This window comes from Rattus norvegicus, chromosome 10, assembly GCF_036323735.1.
Source record: "Rattus norvegicus strain BN/NHsdMcwi chromosome 10, GRCr8, whole genome shotgun sequence".
Taxonomy (NCBI): Eukaryota; Metazoa; Chordata; class Mammalia; order Rodentia; family Muridae; genus Rattus; species Rattus norvegicus.
The window spans coordinates 94,429,686-94,443,266 of NC_086028.1; the positions used below are offsets into that span (position 1 = coordinate 94,429,686).

The 13,581-nt window shown below is 47.6% G+C and overlaps 1 long non-coding RNA gene across 4 annotated transcripts; it reads right to left on the reverse strand.

Moving 5' to 3' along the window:
* Positions 1 to 5,667: 5,667 nt before the first annotated feature.
* On the reverse strand, positions 5,668 to 8,613 carry LOC108352227 (uncharacterized). 4 transcript variants are annotated; one of them, XR_010055282.1, is made up of 4 exons: positions 8,062 to 8,613; positions 7,623 to 7,717; positions 6,350 to 6,479; positions 5,668 to 6,135 (listed from the first exon to the last, which is right to left on the reverse strand). It is a non-coding gene; the product is annotated as an uncharacterized LOC108352227 (long non-coding RNA). The 4 variants fall into 4 exon arrangements; XR_005490822.2 differs by lacking the exon at positions 7,623 to 7,717 and having other exon boundaries at positions 5,668 to 5,856; positions 8,062 to 8,575; XR_001840403.3 differs by lacking the exon at positions 7,623 to 7,717 and having other exon boundaries at positions 8,062 to 8,574.
* Between the last annotated feature and the right edge of the window lie 4,968 nt (positions 8,614 to 13,581).

A 13,581-nucleotide genomic window follows, 5' to 3' on the forward strand; every position in this document is an offset into this window, starting at 1 on the left:
TTTTGTATGCATGTGTGTTTTGCCTGCATGTATGCGTACCATGTGTGTACCTTTGCTGGTGGAAGAAGGCATTGGATGAACCAGCATGCTCTATGGGAGCCTCAGGGAGGGGCTTCCAGGTCAGTTCCAGCTCCATTCCTCATATTCACAGTGTGTGGTGTCTTTAACCACCATGAGGTTTCAGCTTCATGCTATGAGAGGCAGACAAGGGCGATGGTAAAAGTCTGTATTGGTTTTGGGGGCCCTTGAACCATCCCATCCCAACCAACAAGTCAAAGGGAGGCTTAACATGACAGCCACTGGGGAGTCTGTTAGTCTGTGGCTCTGGTGGGAAGTTTTATCACATTCTAGTGTAACTCTATTCAAACTGTGTATGTGTGTGTTTATGTACACATGCATTTCTAAGGGCAGGCTTATAAAAGGATGTTTCCTTATAGCTTTCTAACATCCATCATGTTATTGCTCTCCAAAATTCCACCGGAAAACTTCTAGAAATGACCACACTTTCAGCTATGCTGCAAGAGACAAAACTTTAAGACAAACAAATGAGCAAGCATTTCTGAGTACCAGTGACAAGCAGATTGAGGAAGAGGTCATGGGAGCACACCTACTCACAATAGCCTAATGTATATTATATATGATGCATATTATAGTATAAATATGTATTATATATTATACAATATTATATCGTATTATGTTGTTTATTACATAATAATTATATTATATTAGATATATTATAGAAGATAGATTATACAATATATTACAATATAAATTATATATATATGTATATATATATATATATATATATATATGTGAATAAGCCTAACTGAGGGGGCAAAAGAGCTCTACAGTGAAAAATTTAGATCTTTGAAGAAAGAGACAGAGGAGACATATAAGTGGAAAGACCTTCTATTAATTGGTAAAATTAATAATGTAAAGATGACCATTCTACCAAAAGCAATTTACAGAATTAATGCATTAGCCCCAAATCAAAATCCTATGACATTCTTCACAGAAGTAGGAAAAGCATCCTAAGGTTCATATGGAAGTAGAAAAGATCTCAGACATCCAAAACAATTCTGAGCAAAAAGCACAATCCTCTAGAGATTACCACACTGGATTTCCAGCTATATCCCCGAGCTACAGTAACTAAAACAGTATGGCACTGGTACAAAAACAGATATACGGGTTAATGGGGGAAAACAGAGGCATCATAAATGCATGATACCACAGCCCTCAGATCATTGACAGAGATGCCAAACTGCACAATGCAGGACAGACAGCACCCTCAACAGTCGGTGCTGGGAAACCTGGGTGTAGATGTGTACAAGAATGGAATTAGACCCAGATCTATCATCTTGCACAAAACCCTAACTCCAAAGGCCTCATTCTGAAACTGGAAACAAGGAGACTACTAGAAGAAACATACACAGTACGACTATGTGCCTCAGGCAGGAGGTGACTCTCTGAACAGGACGCCATTCGTTTAGGAATTCAAGCCAGCAGTTGACAGACGGGTTGCACAAAACTAAAAAGCTTTTGTACAGCCCAGGATGCAATCAGTCGAACGAAGAGGGAGCCCACAGAATGGGAGAGAATTTTTTCCAGCTATGTATCCAATACAGGATTAATATCCAGAATAAGCAAAGACCTAAAATAAATAAAAATAAATAAATAAATAAATAAATAAATAAATAAATAAGAAAGATTAAGAAAAGGGAGGGACTCAGTTTGAAGAATCTGAACTACAGATCTGAACAGAGAATTACCGGAAGTAGCAGCAAACATGGCTAAGAATCATAATGGCACCTGAGTCCTTAGCGATTAGGGAAAGGCAAATGGAGACAACTGCATTTTTGCAATGATAAAGATCAACAAAACAGCGGACCAGAACTGAAGGGGCTGGAGGAGCAGTGGGCACCTCGCTCTCTGGTGGGGTTGCAAGCCTGTGCAGCAAATCACTGTGGGGTATGCTTGAAAAACTAGAGCAGACCTGCCTGCCCTATGACCCAGCTGTACCTGTTCCTTGTTATATGTCCAAAGGACCTGATACCCTACTCAACAGACGCTGGCTCAGCCACGTTCACTGATGCTCCATTCACAATAGCTAGGAAATAGGAAGCAACCTAAATGTCCTTTAATGGATGAATGAATAGTATAGATGTGGTCTGTAGATGCTATGGGATACAGAGATAGAATATAGGAAACTTTACAGATGAACGGATGCAACTAGGAAGGCGTACACTGGATGAGCTAACACAGACACAGAAAGACAAACTCCACATGTCCTCTCCTGTTTGTAGGTCCTGGTTCTGAACCGTTACGTGTAATTATATGACCTGTAGTAACCATAAAAGCTAGGGAAAGAGAAAGGGACCATGAGGGCAGAGAGAAGGGGCTGGGCTGTGTGCGTGCGTGCGTGCGTACGTGCATGCATGGACATGGATGCTATGAAGTTAGAGGGAGGAGGAGCTTTCTTAATCTCCACCCTGCGTATTTTAATGTGTAATATTGTAATTACCTAATTGCTTACTAATGTACTCACACAGCAGGAAGTAAATTTCACTAGTGTACGGATAACACGTAGCCGGGCACTTACCACCTCACAGGCACTTGCTCAGTTAACGCTGATGAAATAGAAGCAAAAGAAAAAATTGTTTATGGGCATAGCACCTTGGCATCGTCCTTTTGGATTAAACACATACCATATGTTCGTATTGTTTTGTAACATGCTGTTTTCATTCAATAAAGTTGTTGGGCATGTTTCCATAGCAACAGGAACCTTTCTGGATCACTCACAGGAAAAATTAAATGTATTTATTTAGTCGTTTCTGACGGGATATTGATGTAGCTTCTAGTTTTTGTGACTCTGAGTATAACCGAATTGCTAAGGCTAGATCTTCCTGAATTTCACCACGACTCCCACCACACTCACGGCTAATGGTCTCTGGCATGAAGGTTTCCCATGTAGAATTGTCAAACTGAAGAAGGTCCTTTGAGGACTTTGCCCACATCCTGCCAGGCTGTCTGAGGTGGTGGCTTTTTGAATCTCCTCTCTTGCACACAGTTAACACCCGACCTGGCTTTTGCCGTTGGTTGGAGTCTCCAGCCTGATATTCAGGGCTTTGCACCCTAGGCCAGGCTCCTCTTTGTGGTCCTAGACTGGCATTGGCTTTCTGTCCAAGGACCCTCTCATACCCTTAAGTATTGCCAGTCAAGAATGCACTGAAGGCACCTCCTCTACTGGCCAGGTGCTCTGCGGGGATCTAGTGCTCCCTCTGCGCTTGCTGGCTGACCGGGAGCAACTTCTATTTGAGGATTGAGAGTCTATGGCGCTAGCCCAGAAAAACACAAGTCGGAAATATGAAGCAGTTTTTACTGATTGTGGACACACCCACACCCTTAAAACGTGAATTGCAAAAGAAAAAATAAATTGAAGGACGAGCTGGGAAGATGAATACACTCAAGGCCAGCTTGGGTTGTATAGCGAGACCTTGTCAGAAAAGGAAGGGTATGGGAGGGAAAGGGAGAAAGAGGGGAAGAGAGGAAGAAAGAGAGGGCGGGAAGGAGGAGGAGAAAGGGAGGGAGGGAAGGAGGAAGGGAGAGGGAAGAAGAGAGAGAGAGGGAGAGGGAGAGAGAGAGAGAAGAAAAACTAAGTTGATCCAAGGTCAAGGTATTATCAGGATCATGTTCTCAGAAAGAGGTGGAGGAAGAACCTTCTGCAAGGACCCTCTGCCCCTTCCAGCTTCTCCCAGCACCTTGTTCTGTGGGAATGCAGCTTACCCTCACATGACCCCTCCGTGTGACTTCACATCTTGTCAGCTTCCCTCTGCACATTCTGTCTCTGTGTCTGGCTTCCCAGGTTTTGAAATATTTGCTTTAGGTGTAAGTGTGTACACCTGAGTGTTATCCATGCACAAAATGTGTGCAGGAGCCCTCAGAAGTGAAAGACGGGGTTAGACGCTCTTAGAACTGAGGTTCCAGGGGTTTGTGAGCCTCTGTGTGGGCACTGGGGAACTGAACCCAGATTCTCTGTAAGAGCAGCCAGTGCCCTTAGCCTGTGCCGTCCGTCCATCCCAACAGATCCCCTTGTGTGAGGAACACAAGTCATCCAACTACTGCCTATCCATCCGGTTGGGCCGTCTAGAATCTATAAAGACTCTACTTCCAAATGAGGTGGATTTCTTAGGGGGAGGGAGTTAAATCTCATTGTATCTTTTTTGGTAGACAGTTCCACTGTGATAAAAAGCCACCACGTCATCTGTCTCCCTGCTGTTTTGACCTCAAATGGGGGGAAAACAGAAGAAAAAAAAAAAGTCCAGTGTGGATCCTGAATGCCAGTCTGTGAGTTCAGGGTCAGAATGGAATACTTAGTCAATTCTGGGGGTACCCCTGTATTACACACAACATCACTCCTAGGAGAAAGACTCCCCTCTTACCCATTGTTCCTGTCTGTCCATCCTCCACACTAACCAATACCCATCAGAGCCCATGAAGGTAGCTTTCTTGAGCATCTCCATTCTGAACAGTTTTCCTTTCCACCCAGGCAAGGTCAAATTGGAAAATGGTAGACTTGGACCTTTCCACTTGGTGTCCACAAAGGCTGAACATGGTGGAGGTAAGGGGACATGATTGCCCCTCCACAAACCATCCCCGTGACCAGGATAGAAAATTCTGGAACAGGTCCCTTGGAGCATCATGGAATCCTGAATTTCTGTCTCTGAAGACTTCTAGGGAGAGCATTCAAAACTGAGGGTCTCATTTGTCACCTGGAACTTTTCCAGCCTTGAGTTACATCTCCTTGGGCCGAGCTGTCTCTCCCTTAAGGGATTTTAAATGTGGCACAGGCCTGGAAGTATGAGGCCATTCTGTCTAACTAACCGAGGGAAAGGGATCCACTGCCTGGCACCCCCTGAGGTGACCTTGTGCCAGGTCGGAGGTGGGGGGATTTCTATTGGGATCTTTGTCACTAGAGTCTCAAGTCTCAGTTCCCTCCAGTCAGGCAATGGGTGTGTGGCACTGTTTCCACCAATGTCAAATGTTTTGTGGAAATCCCTCATGGAAATGTTTTGTGAATCCTTGCCGAGCACTTGGCCGACCGTAGACAGTGAGAAGCAATTAGTCTTCCTGTCAACTTGGTTTGTCAACATGAAAGGTTGGGGGGTGGGGGGGCGGACGGCGATGCTGGCACAGCCTCCAGATGACACCCATTTCTTGGCAAGGCTGAGATGGCCACAAGGCCTTTGTTGTTCATTCATCCAGCCTGAAAATGCCCCGGAGGTGAGGGAAGGGGAGGGGTCTGGGGTGGGGGAGGGCCACAGCTGCTATGCATCTGAGCCCTGCTTCTGAGCCCTGGCCAGGTCCAGTGGGATGCAGACCCAGCCTCCAGACCCAGCCTCTGCCTCACCCAACCCTTCTGTAGCAGCCGGGCTGCATCAGCCACCTGCTTCCAGCCAGCCCAGAGGCAATTGTCTGGACTGAGGGACAGCCGGTCATATGTGTCCACCCCCCAACACCCCTAAAAATGAGACAGCGAAATAAATGGAAAACTGCTTGTATTAGAAAGTTTGTTTTAGTGTGTTTTCACACGTGTCACTTGGGAATTTTGATCCGGTAGTTTTATTTTCCTTTGACTCTTCCCCCAAATAAATGGCCACGGTAGAGAACTTGAATAGCACACAGAATTTAATTTCTTTAAAGGCCAAAGAAGCACACCTGTGATCTTATAACTCAAAGACGCCAAATGGTGACACCGTTCACATTATCCTCCCGGCGTGTGGCTTACTGGATTGCTCAGAAAAATCAACTAAGTTGCTCACAAATTTCCAGGAGGACTCTGTCCCGTGCAGATTCTTCCTGGAATAGGTGGGCATCATGGTATTGCAGGATTCTTTGTGATGCCTTCACCGCTCCAGAGCTGGGACAAAGCACAGAGCCTCATGCAACTAGTTAAGCTCCCAACCGTCTTTGTGGCCATTTCTGAGCACAGTCTCTGTCATGGCCCAGACCTGCCTGGACTCTTCCCTCCTCTTCAAGTAAGAGACAGGACAAAGCCCCTCCTACTCAGAGGCAGAAAGCAGGCTTAGGCCACAGTGAGCTCCAGCTTGAGGATCTGTAGTAGCTGTGTGCCAACCCCTGGGAGAGGAGGGAATTGGCTTGGAGAGGGAATCAACTTGGTGTTCTGTCTGCCCTGCCCCACCCCCTGGTCACCTTTGGGCTCTTCCAGGACTCTCCTGCTGTTCTGGTTTCCTTTGTGTTGCTGTGACAAACACCATGGCCAGAAGCCACTTGGGGAGGAAAGGGCCCATCCTTGAGGGAAGACAGGGCAGGAGCTCAAGCAGGAACTTACGGTAGAATCCGAGGAGGAAGAGTGTTCGCTGGCTCAGTCGGTGGCTTATGCTCAGCCAGCTTTCTTGAGCATCCCAGGACCACTTGCCCAGAGAATTCTCTCTCTCCTCCACAACATCGATTGAGCTCTCCTGTAACAGGTCAACAGTCAAGACAACCCCACAGGGACATGCCCTCTGGCCAATCTGATGTGGGAAACCCCTCAGGTGAAACTCCTTCCCAGGTGACTCTAGGCTGTGTCGCACTGACACTTAACACTAACTAGTACTGTGCTAAGCCATGCCTCTGCTGAGTATAAGACTGGCCAAGGTCTTCTTCCTAGTTTATATCCACCCCGTCCACCAGCAGCAGAGCAGTCTTCTGAGTCCCCTTCTTCTGAGAGACTCTATACATGACACCACAGTCAGACGGGGTTTTAGAACTCCAACCTGCACATTCTCATTCTGGGGTAACAGCACCTCAGTTTTTGTTCAGGGAACACCTAACAGCTACAAAGATGAGCGCAGGACCAGTTAGTTAGTCTATCGTTTTTTGCTTATCGTGATTGGCTCATAGATGGACATGTGACTTAAGCTGGTCCAATGAGAGTCAGCCCTGGCACTTTTGTAGGAATTCTAAGAGTGAAGTCATAACGTTTTATTATATTTATTTATTTGTGCATGTGGAGGTGGGTGGGTGTGCCCTGTGGAGACCAGAGAACAATCTATAGAACTATTTTCTCTCATTCTGCTGTGAGAGTCTCAGCGATCAAATTTGAGTCCTCAGGCCTGGCAGCAAATTCCTTTACACAATGAGCCAGCTCCCCCTCTTTCTTGTTTGAGACAGATTCTTACTCTGTAGCCCTGGCTGGCCTCAAATTCGTTATGTAATCTCGGTCAACCGCAAAGTCACTGCAATCCTCCAGCCTCAGCCTCCTAAATGCTGGTTTACAGGGATATACTGCAGCACCCTGTTCCTGAAGTGGCCTCTTCTCCCGGGTTATTAACGAATAAAGTAGTCTGGAGTTTCCGGCGTGTGGTCTAAAGAGCAGCCCCTTGAGGTTGACAGGAACAGACCCACGAGAGGGGCGATTGGGGAAAAAAAGACCCTTTCCTGATACATTTGAATCCTTGGTTTCAACTGTCCTGAAAGACAGGTATTATTAAAGCTTATTAAGTTATTACTATTAAAGCTTATTATAAGTCAGCTTGGTGTGGGCTTTGTTGTTGTCTGTCTTGGTAACTGTTCTGTTGCTGTTCTATTGCTAAAGAAGCATTTAATTGGGGCTCACTTACAGTTTCATAAGTTTAGTCCATTTTCATCACGGCAGGGAGCATGGCAGCACACAGGCATGGTGTTAGACATGGTGCTAGAGGAGTAGCTGAGAGTTCTACATACAGATCCACAGGCAGCAGAAAGAGAGAGACACAGGGCCTGCCCTGGGCTTTTGAAACCTCGAAGCCCACTTCCCAGTGACACACTTCCTCCATAAGGCCACGCCCATCGCAACAAGGCCACACCCCCTAATCCTTCTCAAGTAGCGCCACCTCCTGATGACTAAGCATTCAAATATATAAGCCTGTAGGCGTCATTCCTGGTCAAACCACCACATTGCTTTATCATGTCTAACCTGAAGAATTCTATCAATATGGCTCCAGTCCTGAGGTGGGATCTGTTCTCAAGACTATTTTGGTTCTCACAGAATCCTTGTCCCTGGGGGATGAGTATACTTACTGGCTGGTCCAAAAGTGGAGAGGAGGCTTAAGAGGGAAAACTGAAAAACAAGATGGGAGTGATAAAGGGTTAGATAGCCCAAGTTTGAGCCACAGAGGGTACCATGCTCACTCAGAGGTGGATAACAAAACCCTAGGATGGATACAGGCTTTATTTAAAGAAACTTGGGAGTCATGGTAACCACACAATGGCAGCATCCTCTGAGAAATGCTGTGTGCCTGCATGCTAGAATGGAACACAGATGTTAAAGATACAGCCCCTCACTAGTGGGGGATCCTGGTTGAGAGGGCAAAGCTTTGACTGGAGCCTGTTGGAGACTCCAAGGCCTGTGCCTGACTGGGTCCCCAAGAAGGGACTTTAGAGACTTGAAGCAGTCTGGGAATGATCAAGAAAAGACACCCTAGACAAAGCCAAGAGAATATGAAAGACCAAAGCTGTAATTCCTGGGTTCTTCCGAGTTAGGGTCTCCACGATGGAAAGGTCCTTCACCTTTGTTCTTGAAATGCTGGGTCCTGGGGTCCTAGAAGGCTTGGCAGAGGGAGAGATGAGAAACCAGTGGCTGCCAGCTAGCTGCCCCTCCATACTCTTCCCCTCTACCCCACTCCTGGTTCTTTCTCTTCCTTCCCCGAATTTCTGCCCTCCCACTCCTCTTCTTCCTCATATTTTTCCTATTTTCTTTTCTCTTCATTTCTCCCCCACTCCCTTCCTCTCCCTTCCCCATCTCCATTACCTTCTTTTCTCCATTTCTCCTCCCTTCCCCACCCCTCCTCCAGCCAGTCTCCCTACCCTCCCTCCCACTCCTCCCCCATTCTTCCTCCATTTTAATTTCTGCCCCTGCCTTTGCTAGGGGTGGGCGCACAGAGAAAGGGCATAGCCCTGGCCTCTGCCCTCTAGTTTATTTTGGCCAAGAGGTGCCTGGGTTACACAAACCCATTCACCTCACAGCCCCAGAAGGGATCTCGCAGTGGAGAGGCCTCCACTGCAGCCCAAGGCGAGGACCCAGAGACCAAGGAGCTCAGAAAGAAGGGAAAGCCACACATCAGAACTTCAGTGCGGGTCCAGCTGATTTTCCTGTTATTATTTTTCTCCCTTGGGGGCCACAAGCAAAGACTTCTGGGCTTGGAGCCTTGATTCCCACTCCCCTGGCAACCCAGCGCTCCCGTCCAACCTGGAGTGATTAATTACCAAGGAAAAGAATGATTTTTTTTCCCTGAGAATCCATTTAATTATTTGATTGCACAGTAACCAGAGAGTGTGAGAGGCCTGTAGCCAGAAGGGACTTCAAAGCAATACCTTGATGTTGCTGAGTGGGGCATTAATGGGTTCTGAAGGCAGGAGGCTGCTAAAAAGCCGGGAAGTATTCAAAGCCTACGATCCTGCCAGCAATCGCGAAAAATGCATAAACACAGGAATGCTGTGCCGGAGAGGGAAGGAGAGTTCAAAGGGACTGCGAGAGTTTTCATGTAAAGTTTAGAGTTTAAGGCGTGACTGTTGGCTACGGAGACTCAGCGTTTGAACTCTTGTTTATTAAAAACAGTTTCCCAGCCATTCAGTGGCTTCCCAGAGACAGCCGAGCAAAGCAGAGCCTTTCAGCGGGGAAGGTTTAAAGGCAGCATTGATTTCTACCTGGGGTTGGCCCCTCCTGTTCTTTTGTGTCTTCTTTTTTTCTTTCCCTTTTTCTTTTTGGATCAAGTTTTTAGAAATCCCACTAGCAGAGGGAGCCAGCAGAAGGAGAGGGAGAGGGAGGGAGGGAGGGAGAGAGAGAGAAAGAGGAAGGGAGGGAAAGAGGTGAGGGAGGAGGGAGGGAGAGAGGGAGGGGAAGGGAGAGAGGGAGGGGAAGAGAGAGAGAGAGAGAGAGAGAGAGAGGTGGGGGAGGAGGGAGGGAGAGAGGGAGAGGGAGGGGAAGGGAGAGAGGGAGGGAGAGGGAGAGAGAGAGAGAAGGAGGTGAGGGAAGAGGGAGGGAGGGAGGGGAAGGGGAGAGAGAGAGAGAGAGGACAAGTCTCCCTCACTCTCTTTTTTGGGGGTGCTCAAGCTATGCTAATGGCGATCCTCCCTCCCTTGGGTCCCATAGGAGTTCTAGGGGCACCGGTGTTCTTTGAAGGGCCAGAGCCTGGAGTCTGGACTCCAGCCTTCCTCTGGCTGGCCCAGCAGGGTTGCTGGCTGTGGGCCTCTGTAGCTGTCTGTTCTTCCTTGCTTCCTAGGGTTCCAGGAGAAGGCCTGTCTTTTTTTGTTTTTTTTGTGGGCTCAAATTGTCTTGTTCACCTACCCAGGTGTACTTTCTAAGTTCAAGGTCACGAGGCAGGTTTTTTTTCTTTTTAATTTTTTTATTTTATTTTATTATTTTTAGGGCAGTTTCTCCCTGCTTCCCAGGCTAGCCTCTTGCTCTTTAGCCCAGGCTGGAATCCTCTTGTGCTAGGAACAAGTACTAGTTCCCAGGTACTAGAACTGTAGACATATACCATTACACTCAGCTCAACACTACCTTGATGAGGAAAAAAGAGAAAAAAAAAATCACATTTCAAAGATGAGTTAAATCATTCTGCAAGGTCCCTGTAAGCCCTAGAAAGCTCTACGGCTCCCACCTCTAAAGCCCCCGCTTTGCTGGTGTTGACTGAGCCACCCTTGGGATATCTGGTCTTAGTCTTATGGTAGGAACTACAGTTTGCCCAATGAGCTAAGCTGGCCCCCAGCAAACGGGAGATGGCCCAGAGTAGAGCCAGTACCCACAGTGAGCCCTGAGTCCTTGCCTTGGTCCCTTAAAAAACAAAGGTGGAGAATGTGCTGCTACAGGCCGCACAGGGAGTGGGGTTTGAACCTTGCTGGGGCTGCCAGAGACTGCCTGTTAAACAGAAGGCCTTCCCTCCTTCCTTCGAGAACATGACTGAGCTCAAATTCACTTCTCTCTTACTGGGTTTCACTGATGACCAAGAACAGTTCTGTGTGTCTGCGTGACGGACGGTGTTGAATTCCCTGGAGTTACAGAAGTTCAAGGTCAACCAGCAGAACGGACTACATCAGACCCAGTTGGGAAAATAAGTAAAAACAGGGTCGGAGAGAAGGGCCAGCAGTTAAGAGCACTCACTGCCCTTCCAAAGGACTCGGACTCAATTCCCAGCACACGCCTGGCAGCTCACAAGTCTAACTCCGGGGACTCCAACGCTCTTGCACAGACATACAAACCCGTTCTTTGTCTTGTGCAAGCACTTGACCAGCTGAACTACATCGCCAGCCAAAGAACATGTCATTAGATTAATTAGCTAATCGATTAAGTGCATTAGCAGCTCACAGGAACCTTCTCTCTTGTCTGGTGAAAGGACAGGTTTTGAGTGGCCTTCTGACTTGCTGGGTCTCAGTGCTTTAAACTGTGTATGTACTCCAGGGACTGCTGACCTCCAGGTTTCTGGGGGCTTGCCCAGTCCCTGCCTCCTGTCTCACATTAGGAGTGCCGAGATTACAAATGCACGTAACTTCCTCGGGCTTTTTACATGACTTCAGGGTGGGGGTGGGGGTGGGGGTGGAGGGCGGGGGGGGGGGGAATCAAACTCAGATCTTCCAGCTTTCATGGTTCTCTTCCTCAACCACGTCTCCCTTGCTCCGAGAGCAGGTTTCTAAAGTAAACGATTTGTTTTATTCAAACGGAAGGCCCAGTATTACCAAACTACTATTTTCTTTTAAACTACTATCCATGGAGTCCCACCAGGCTACCTCCCCACCCCCACCCCATCCCGTTTCTTTTTTCAATAGGAAGATGGATCTTCGGGGGTAGTGGCAACTGTCTCTTATGACCTAAGAGGAAAACTCATAAATTCCAAACCACACTGTCTCTGTTCACACCCATGGCTCCTCTCTTTGGGGTGGGTATGAGTTTCATTTCCCTCTGAGTCAGAGAGGCTGTGCGCTGGCGACCTTGACCAAGCTGGTCTCCAGAGGAACTCTCCTGTCTTGGAGCATCTACTGATTTCCATGGTATAAACATTCCCACGGTCATCAATTTCAGGCTACCAACCTCAGACGGCTTAGAGGAGTTGTCCACCAAGACCTTCCCAAGGGGGTGGCTTGTTCTAGCGCACGCCAGAACAGGATTATAAAACTCCTGTTTCTAAGTCGTGTCTTCTCTTCGATTCCTCTCTCCCAAAAGTTTGCTGTGATCTTGGAAGAGCAAAGAGCCTTTGGGGTCTGCTGGAGGACCAGGGGATGTAAGCACACATGCAGAGGGCAAGCAGGGCTGGTCAATGGTTATTATGCTGCTGTTTTCTTGGCTCTACGTAAGTGGCGTCAAACCACTGTGTGTCCGCACATGCGCATTTGTAGGATAGCAGGATACGGAAGCGCTATTGCTTGACCAGAAGTGTTTGTTTCCCACCTCTAGTTCTGTCCTCCTCTGATTTTAATTAGGAAACACGAATTCAATTTTATGTGACGTGCGGGCTTTCCCCACCATAACTAAGTTCCCACCCTGTGAAAGGCTTAGCCTTACTACTTAGAAATCCACTTAAAGGGGCTCGGGGACAAGCCTCGGTTGGTAGAATGCTTGCCTTGAGCACAAAACCCTGTGTTCAATCGCCACCACGATGCAAAAACGGCTACAGTGGGAATCCTAGTATTCTCGTCATCATAGCATTTGAGAGGTAGAGGCAGGAGGGTCAGAGGTTCAAAGTTAACCTGGGATCCCTGAGACCCTGTTTAAAAAATGACTCTGCCTTAAGGTAATTTAATCATGACCTTTTCATTACGAGCTGAGTGGGGGTAGTGAAGAATGTAATTTAGAGAGGCTTCCAGAGCTATTTTCCTAAGCATTAGTTTTATTGAGATACAATTTACGTGAAATATGATGCTTCCTTTCAGGGGCGGGGAAATGGCTCAGCTGGTAAAAGTGCTAGTCCTGTGTAAACCTGGCAGCCCAGGTTCTGTCCTGGCAGTATGTCCAGGGTCGTGCTGACGAGGCTCAAGGGACACCAGCCGTAGAAACAAGAGAGACCCTGCCTCAACCACACAAGGACCAACCAAAGCCTGAAAGTTACCCTCCAACCTCCGCACCCACTGTGGCCGTGGCACGTGAGCACCTGTGAGCACACACACACTCAAAATGTTAAACCCATTTTAAAATGGCGTCTCCTTTGACCACAGTCCAGACGTAGAACCTGCCTTTCACTCAAGGCCTGTTGCAATCAACCCTCACTTTCCCACCGGAAGCCAGAAACAATCACCAAGCTGCTTCTGGTCACTGGAGTCACTTATCGCAGGGTTTCCAGCCTTATTGACTCCTTGCTGTGGAATCTGCCTTGTGTACTGGTGAATGGTTAGCATCCTCCCTGGCCTCTACACAGCCCAACCCCGATTGTGTTCACAGAAAACTGTTCCAGACATTCAGTCCATACCCTCTTTGTGGCCAGCTTGTCTTGTTCAGCATGCTCTGTGGGGCTCATCTAGGTCCTTCCATGTTCACGATTACTGCTTATTAGCCCACTGTATGGATATACTATGATTATTTACTTGTTCCTTTATTGATGGCTGGCTTGC